Genomic DNA, 9,763 nt, shown 5'->3' with positions numbered 1-9,763 from the left:
CCTGTTCCCCACACACCTTTTTAGGCCAAGTAGACAAATCAACATCTCATACTAGTGATGCTTCAGTAGCTCTAAGTTATTCCACAAACAAATACATGTAACTACATATTTTGCCTTTAGCTAGAAGAGGAACAATCAGCAAATAAGAAAAAAACCCAACATGTGCACAGAGACCTTACTATCCAGATCTAAGAAACGTAACTGCATAGGAATCTAGGAGCAGTCTTACTACCTGTGTTGAGTTTTGTGTTGGGAGAAAACCTGTTTTGCTTGCTTGTAACTTAGAAATTATTATGTGTTACTACTGTGTATAGGGTTTATGTGGCAAGGTTTTGGTAACAGGGTGGCTTCTGTGAGAAGATAGCAGAAGCTTCCCCCATATCAGACAAAACCAGTTCCAGCTGGCTCCAAGAGGGAACTGTCTCTGCAAGGTGATGGTGGTGGCACTTCCGTGATAATACGTTTAAGAAGGGGTAAAAACTGTTGTGCAACAGCAGCTGGGACAGAGGAGTGAGAACATATGAGAGAAACAGCCATGCAGTCACCAAGGTTCACAGTATCACAGTATCACAGTATGTTTGGGATTGGAAGGGACCTCAAAAGATCATCTAGTCCAATCCCCCTGCTGGAGCAGGAACGCCTAGGTGAGGTTGCACAGGAACAGGTCCAGGCAGGTTTTGAATGTCTCCAGAGAAGGAGACTCCACAACCCCCCTGGGCAGCCTGTTCCAGTGCTCTGTCACCCTCACTGAGAAGAAGTTTTTTCTCAAATTTAAGTGGAACCTCTTGTGTTCCAGCTTGATCCCATTACCCCTTGTCCTATCATTGTTTGCCACCGAGAAGAGCCTGGCTCCATCCTCATGGCACTCACCCTTTATATATTTATAAACATTAATAAGGTCCCCCCTTAGTCTCCTCTTCTCCAAACTAAAGAGACCCACCTCCCTCAGCCTTTCTTCATAAGGGAGGTGCTCCACTCCCTTAATCATCTTTGTTGCCCTGCGCTGGACCCTCTCCAGCAGTTCCCTGTCCTTCTTGAATTGAGGGGCCCAGAACTGGACACAATATTCCAGATGTGGTCTCACCAGGGTGGAGTAGAGGGGAAGGAGGACCTCTCTCGAGCTACTAACCACCCCCCTTGTAATCCACCCCAGGATGCCATTGGCCTTCCTGGCCACCAGGGCACAGTGCTGGCTCATGGTCATCCTGTTGTCCACCAGGACCCCCAGGTCCCTTTCCCCTACACTGCTCTCTAATATGTAATTTCCCAACCTATACTGGAACCTGGGGTTGTTCCTGCCCAGATGCAGGACTCTACACTTTCCCTTGTTAAATTTCATTAGGTTATTCCCCGCCCAACTCTCCAGCCTGTCCAAGTCCCGCTGGATGGCAGCACAGCCTGCTGGTGTGTCAGCCACTCCTCCCAGCTTAGTGTCATCAGCAAACTTGCTGATAGTACACTCAATTCCCTAGTCCAAATCGTTAATGAATATATTGAATAATATTGGCCCCGGTACTGACCCCTGAGGCACTCCACTAGATACTGGCCTCCAACTAGACTCCGCACCATTGACTACCACTCTCTGGTTTCTCTCCTTAAGCCAGTTTGCAACCCACCTGACTACTCTTTTGTCTAGACCACACCTCCTCAACTTAGCTGTGAGGATGCTGAGGGAGACTGTGTCAAAGGCTTTACTGAAGTCAAGGTAGACCACATCCACCGCTCTGTCATCATCTATCCACCTTGTTACATTCTCATAAAAGGCTATGAGGTTGGTCAAGCATGACTTACCCTTGGTAAAGCCATGCTGACTGCCCTTAATAACCCTCTTGATATGCCTTGAGATGGCACCAAGGACAAGCTGTTCCATTACTTTCCCAGGGACAGAGGTGAGGCTGACCGGTCTATAATTACCCGGGTCCTCCTTCTTGCCCTTTTTGAAGACTGGAGTGACATTTGCTTTCCTCCAATCCTCGGGCACCTCCCCCATTTCCCAAGACTTGGCAAAGATGATGGAGAGCAGTCCAGCAATGACTTCAGCCAGCTCCCTCAGCACCCGCGGATGCATCCCATCTGGACCCATGGATTTATGGATGTCCAGACTATTTAATTGCTCCCTAACACAGTCCTCATCGACTAAAGCAAACTCCTCCATTGACCTGGCTTCATCTGGGGTCTCAGGGGTACAGGGCTCCCCAGGACAGCCTCCGGCAGAGTAGACAGAGACAAAGAAGGTATTCAGTAATTCTGCCTTCTCTGTATCTTATTCTGCCTCCTCTGTATCTTCACCAGGTTGGTGAAGAAGGAGGGGGAGGAGATACTTGAGGTGCTGGAGTAGAGAGTCCCTTTCACTCTATGGTGAAGACTGCTGATGCAGGTTGTTTCCCTGCAACCCATGAAGGTCCATGGTGCCGCAGATTTCCACCTGCAGCCTGTGGGGGACCCCACGCTGGAGCTGGTGGGTGTGCCCTAAAGGAAGCTGTGACCTTGTTGGAGAGTCCATGCTGGAGCAGGCTCCTGGCAGGACCTGTAATGGGGGAATCACACTGGAGCAGTCCATTCCTGAAAAACTCTATCCCATGGAAAGGACCGATGCTGGAGCATTTTGTGAAGAACTGCAGCCTGTGGGAAGGAAGCACATTGTTGAAGTTAATGAAGGACTGTCTCCAGTGGGTAGGACTCCACACTAGAGCAGGGGAAGAGCATAAGGAGGAAGGAGTGGTAAAGTGTTTATAGAATCATAGAATGTCCTGAGTTGGAAGGCACCCACAAGGATCATTGAGTCCAACTCCAATCCCTGCACAGGACAACCCCACAGTTCACACCGTGTGACTGAGGGCATTTTCCAGTCTCTTCTTGAACACTGTCAGGCTTGGGGCTGTGACTACTTCTCTGGGGAGCCTGTTCCACTACTCCACTACCCTCTGGGTGAAGAACCTTTTCCTAATGTCCAACTTAAACCTCTCCTGACACATCTTCCTGACATTCTCTTGGGTTCTGTCACTGGTCATTAGAGAGAAGAGTTCATTGCCTACCCTTCCTCTTCCCCTTGTGACGAAACTGTAGACCCTGATGAGATCTCCCTTCAGTCTCCTCTTCTCCAGGCTGAATAAACCAAGTGACATTAGCCACTCCTCATATGGCTTTCCCTCTAAACCTTTCACCAACTTTGGCCCTCCTCTGGACACTCTCCAGTAGCTTTATACCCTTGTTATCCTGTGTAGCCCAGAACTGCACACAGTGCTCCAGGTGAGGCCGCACCAGTGCAGAGCAGAGCGGGACAATCACCTCCCTCGCCCGGCTGGCAATGCTGTGCTGGATGCACCCAGGACACGGGTGGCCCTCTTGGCTGCCAGGGTACACTCTTGGCTCACGTTCAACTTGCTGTTGACCAGAACTCCCAGATCCCTCTTTGTCGAGCTGCTTTCCAGGCTCCCGTCCCCCAGTCTGTATGTACAGCCAGGGTTGCCATGTCCCAGGTACAAAATCCATCACTTGCTCTTGTTGAACTTCATGTAGCTGGTGATTGTACAGTTCTCCATTTTGTCCAGATTCCTCTTCAGGGCCTCCCTTCCCTCGAGAGTGTCAACTGCTCCTCCTAATTTTGTGCCATCGGCAAACTTACTTAATATTCCCTCAAGTCCTGAGTCTAAGTCATTTATGAAGACATTGAAGAGTGCTGTCCCTAAGATGGATCCCTATGGAACCCTGCTACTGACTGGTCACCACACCAACGTAACACCATTTACTAGAACCCTTTGAGCCTGGCCTGTCAGCCAGTTGCTCACCTAGTGCACTGTGTGTTTACCCAGCTGTATGCTGGATATCTTGTCCAGGAGGATACTGTGAGAGACAGTATGAAAGGTTTTACTGAAATCCAATAAGATCACATCAACAGGCTTCCCTGTGGGTAACCTTGTCACAGAAAGAAATTAAGTTTGTGAAGCAGTATTTTCCCCTCATGAACCCATGCTGGATGGGACCAATGACTGTGTTGTCATTTAGATGTTTTTTGATTACTCCCAGAACAATCTCCTCTGTGTTTTTACCAGGAACAGAAGCGATCCAAATGATGACAGCCCCTATTCCCCACTCTCATGCACCACTCAGGAGGAGGAGATAGATAAACCAGGAGTGAAATTGAGCCTGGAAAGAAAGGAGAGGTGAGGGGATGGTGTTTTTATATTAGTTCTTATTTCTCATTATTGTGTTCTGATTTGATTAGTAATAAATGAAATTAATTTCCTTAAATCAAATCTGTTTTGCCTGTGATGGCAATTTATTAAATGACCTCCCTGTCCTTATCTCAACCCACAATCTTTTTGTTGGATTTTGTCCCCCCATCTTGTTAAGGAGGGGGAGTGATAGAGTGGCTTGGTTGGCACTTGGCAGGCAGCCAAAGCTAATCAACCACATACCTGTATATTAAACTTTTAACAGCAATTCCTGAGTCTGGTTCCATCTTTTATCTTGGTTACTGAAGAAAGAGAAAAGATCTTGTGACAATCTCTTTAGAGCTTATTAAATTCACATAGTACAGAAGAACAGAAGGAATTTCTAAAGCCTCTATGTGGTTTACAGTAAAGACTTCATATCTCTATAGAAACCTGAAGTGACCAACTCAGTGATGCCCTCTGTTAGGAACATACTGTAGAATATGGCCTGTGGCAAGCATTTCTGGAAATGAGTTGTTGTATATAAGTCAAAGTAGGACAAGAGTGTATCTCAAAACATAACATAAGCTTTATCAACTGTACAGTATGTTGTATGGTGGAAGTTCAATGAAACTCTTCTTAAAAGGTCCCTAGATTCACCCCTCAAAGATTTGTGTGTTGACCTCTGTTGTTCTCATCATAATGACAGTAGTTTCTTTATCTTTGACTCATCATTATCTTATGGTGCTTCATATTTTCATCTCAGTTTGAGTCATCAAACTATCTCATACAATGAGAGCAGATATATGCCAGAGGGAACTGAACTCCTCCAAAGTGACAATGTGTCTATGATCTCTTATTATAGCCCAGATGTCAACAATAAATACAGCACAAAGATATTCCAAAGAAGAAAAAGGAACTTGCAAGGTTCTCCTTTTATAGAAGTCTCACAAAAGCATGCCTCTGCAAGCCAAGCAACAGATGATTTATTGGCAGGCTGACAAGTTGACAAACTGTCAATGAGTCTTGGTAGAAGCTATTCTTCTGTGGTGTGCATTGTCTTGTTCATCTGTGTTTGCTCATAGGCCCAGTACAGACTGTTATATTAACTATTACATATCATACACAAAGAACTTGGAGGAAGAAAAATCTTACAGCAATGTGAATCTTCTGCATGTGGAATTTCAAAACTTTTCTAATGTCACAGCTTGTAAATGTTTCCAAATCAGTCCTTAATACTGCTGAATAGTCAGTCTCAGGAACAGTTCTTTAATATGCATTAACGAAGCTATGGTCTTATGGGACTTCTATGTAGGAACTGTTGTTCAGATCAGGAGTGTGTTTTTGAAATGAATTTCCAAGCAGTGCCTACTTTACCGTGCTTTGGTTCACTCTGTGCAGTGGACTCCTTCAGGATGACGCAGAAGAGGAACATGCCTCTTGGGAGAAATCTGATGAGCTTCAGACAATTTGGGCTTACAGATCATGGGTTTGTATGTGACCTAATCTGAAGTCAACCTCAGAACTTGGATAGCCTGTCTCAGCATCAACTATTTCACTCTACAAATCTGCTCCTATTGACCTAAACTACTTGCAATCATTGTCAGGGTGCAGTGAGAGACATCTGTGGGATGAGAACAGGATGGAAAGTGACAAGGGGGTTCAGGGCAAGGACCTCTTCCTGCAGCCCCATCCTGCTGTGCCCACAGGCAGGCAGAAGAGCCGGGTTGGGGACAGTGACTGGGCTCATCAGACAAATATAAGATGACAAGTGAGGTCCAGGATTAGTCTGGGAAGTCTAGTCAGCACATCAGGAGAGCAGAGAGATGGCTGGGGATGTGCACACATGCAGTGTAGCTCAGGTCAGTCCTGACAGGTCCCAGGCTGAGCTGAAGTGGTGTCCCAGGCCCATGGGCAGGGGTGGGGTGAAGCCCCACGTGAGGCTAGGCAGGGACAGTCAGACACACCTGTTGGTGCCTTCAGGGCCTGACAAATGTAGGTATACGCTTAGCTACTTTTCTGCACCAAATTCTAATAAAAAACCTCAAAAAGTTTAAGGTAATGATTTGTGATTGAATGTATTTGGAATTTCTTTGACCAAAAGGTCCCAGATTTGTTCTGGAAGGTGGATGTTGTCATTTATTGTGACAAATCAGTTTTCAAAACAGATTCCATTTTCATGCACATTTTTGAAGAGTCTGAACATGTCCTGTCATACTGGTGTCATTTAGAGAAAGCCATTCAGTTTTCCTTGTCATAAACAAATCACACCACTTTTAATAAGAATAGTAATAGACAAATTTGCATATTGTGCATTATTTTTTCTTAAGAAACTCTGTTCTCTGGGCCAGACCTCCAAATGGTGACCCTTTCTGGCTCCTGATATCAAGAGAAACACAGACATCTGCCAAGGAAAGAAACTGAACTCCTGTTCAGGGTTGATAGTTACGATTTATGCTACAGTATATGGTCCAGACCTGTTCATTAACTGTCAGGTACACTACTGCTCTGGAGTGGTGAGCACCCAGATTTAGTGCACAACATGTAAACCTGACCCAGTCATTGCATGCATGAAATTAATTCTGCCTTAAAGTAACCACCTACAACCTGTGTAGAAGTCTGCACTGCACATGTCTAATGGTAGATGAGACAATCCCATCACTTGTGATTTTGCTCTTGATTAGTGATTTCACTTTGGGAGTGCAATGGTAGGACAGCAGTGGCTGGCTGCTAGGATCTTCAAAGGATCATGCAAACCTGAGAAGCTAATTCTCATTAGAGCCACTGTAATTCATGTACTTATCTCTCTCTGTTTTCTTTGAATATTCCAGACACTTTTCTTACCAGCCCCACACTGTTACACATGACCCAGGATGCACACTGCGCTAGGTAGAGAGCTGGGCTCCTAGACACTGAAGCTTATTTTTTAGATAAATGTTGGCCAAGTGTGTTTTGATAGCTAACTGATACAAACGAAGTCCAAAAAAAACCTATAGGATCTTTAAACCATTGGTATTGTTACGCTTTTTTTTTTTTTTTTTCTTTTTTAATCCAAGACATAGCAAAGGACTTTGAAAGGACAAATGGAAAGGATGTTGTGTGTCTTTTTTACAGTGTTCAAACTCTTCCCTGGAAACAGTGTCACATCTATAATACTTCAAAGAGATGCTGGGGAGAGGCATATGGAGTCTCCTCTCTCTCAAGTCTTTGAAGAGGTGAGAACTGTTTTCAAAAGAGAGAAATCTGATGTTGCAAAAATATTTTAGGGGCCAGATTCTGATCTTAGTTTCATTACTGTGCATAGGTGGGTAGGTATTCACGGAGGCAACAGAGTATCTCTATAGTTACTCCATGGTAACTAAGATCAGATTGTATGTAAATTAACTTTCAAGCAGGCTATGGAAAACTTCAAAGCCAATTTCAAAAGCAGCCAGTTTTTCTCTACTGACATGAGCTTTCCATCCAGTAACCAACAGAGAAAAAGCAGATCTCACGGCTGGGGTAAAATTTAGGGTGACAGTGTCAGTGCACACCCAATGATCAGGATTGTTGGTACCTTAAAGCTCTGTAATGCATGCTGTTCATTTTAAGCTAATTAAACTGAATAAAAAGCATTAATGCATTTGAAAATATCTATTTGTGTTACTGTTAATTTATTTCCTAGAACCGGATGTTGCTTAGCGATTCAAGACTGTAAATCTGTTGGACTAACATGGAATTGTCAAAATATTCAGTGTCATTGTAAGCATGTTTGTACAACAGATACTGAGCAATATCACAGTGTGGTTGTGTGCATTTCTTTTAGCTTTGGCTAATCCATTTCATAAGAGATCGATGACCTGTCTTGTGCTTTAGGGACAATTTTCAAATGAGTTCTGACACAAAATATCACAGGTGGAAATACAGAGTTCCAGAAGGGTCTGGTAAGGCTAAAATAAAAGAGAGAGGAAGGGGGGTACCCACACAGCTTTCATTAGGGTCTGTGCTAACCTAACCTAGGAGCCTTGAGTCACAGCCACTGGAGAGAAAACGAGAGTCTGTAGGATGACTCAGGACTCCTGTGTAGCAGTAGGAAGGTCTTACATACATCTATGAAGAGGTCTATTTCTCTCCATAGATATAACTTTGGGGAACAGAGGCTACTAACTGAGGAACCTAAGACGTATTATTTGTTTAGACCCTTCAAAAATGCTACTAATTTCCACTTTATACCTGCAGGTCTGCAGCTGAAAATGTATTAGTTTTGATGCTTTTGTCACAAATTAGCAACCTAAACACAAATTAATTCGAGGCAGAGAATGATTTTGACTTCAAAGCCAAAACTGATTTACTTGTGAAAAGCCATCTCATTCATTTGTTGCTGGTCCTCCCTGCCCTTTAGAGTGAGTGAGTGGCTGGTGGGTGCTTAGTTTCTGACTGGGATCAATCCACTACCCTGGTCTAAACTGGACTGGAGAGGCAGAGGTAAAGATCGGTGTAAAGCTCTCTTCTTCATGAGAATGCCATAAAACAGAAACTTTGGAATGAAAATTGCTATCCACTCCACAATGGAACAATTTTAAATGTTATGTCACTTGAGTCACATGGCACTGTCTGCAGCTATGTCACCCCTGAATTCACAGAATCACAGAATCGACTGGGTTGGAAAAGACCTCAGAGATCATCGAGTCCAACCCTTGGTCCAACTCCAGTCCGTTTACTAGATCATGGCACTAAGTGCCACGTCCAATCTCAGTTTAAAAACCTCCAGGGACAGCGAGTCCACCACCTCTCTGGGCAGGCCATTCCAATGCCTGACCACTCTCTCTGTAAAGAATTTCTTTCTAATATCCAGCCTAAATTTCCCCTGGTAGAGTTTAAGCCCATGCCCCCTTGTCCTATTGCTAACTGCCTGGGAGAAGAGACCAATCCCCACCTGGCTCTAACTTCCCTTCAGGTAGTTACAGAGAGTGATGAGGTCACCTCTAAGCCTCCTCTTCTCTAGACTAAACAACCCCAGCTCCCTCAGCCTCTCCTCATAGGTCTTATGTTCAAGTCCCTTCACCAGTCGTGTTGCTCTTCTCTGGACCCGCTCCAGCACTTCAATGTCTTTCCTGAACTGAGGGGCCCAGAACTGAACACAATACTCCAGGTGTGGCCTCACCAATGCAGAGTACAGGGGAAGGATCACTTCCCTTGTCCTGCTGACCACGCTATTTTTGATACAGGACAGGATACCATTGGCCTTCTTGGCCACCTGGGCACACCAATGGCTCATGTTGAGCTTCCTGTCAATTAGTAACCCCAGGTCACTTTCTGTCTGACTGCTCTCCAGCCACTCTGTGCCCAGACTGTAGTGCTGCAGGGGGTTGTTGTGACCAAAGTGCAGCACCCGGCACTTGGCCTTATTGAACTTCATCCCACTGGAATCAGCCCATTTTTCCAGTCTATCCAGATCCCTCTGCAGAGCCCTCCTGCCTTCCAGCAGGTCGACACTCCCTCCCAACTTGGTGTCATCAGCAAATTTGCTGATGATGGTCTCAATCCCCTCATCTAAATCGTCAATAAAGATGTTGAACAGGACTGGACCCAACACTGACCCCTGGGGAACACCACTAGTGACTGGCCAC

The sequence above is a fragment of the Columba livia genome, chromosome 1 (genome assembly GCF_036013475.1).
Source record: "Columba livia isolate bColLiv1 breed racing homer chromosome 1, bColLiv1.pat.W.v2, whole genome shotgun sequence".
Taxonomy (NCBI): Eukaryota; Metazoa; Chordata; class Aves; order Columbiformes; family Columbidae; genus Columba; species Columba livia.
The sequence above is the reverse complement of the archived record's forward strand: the minus strand, read 5'-3'. Positions refer to the sequence as shown.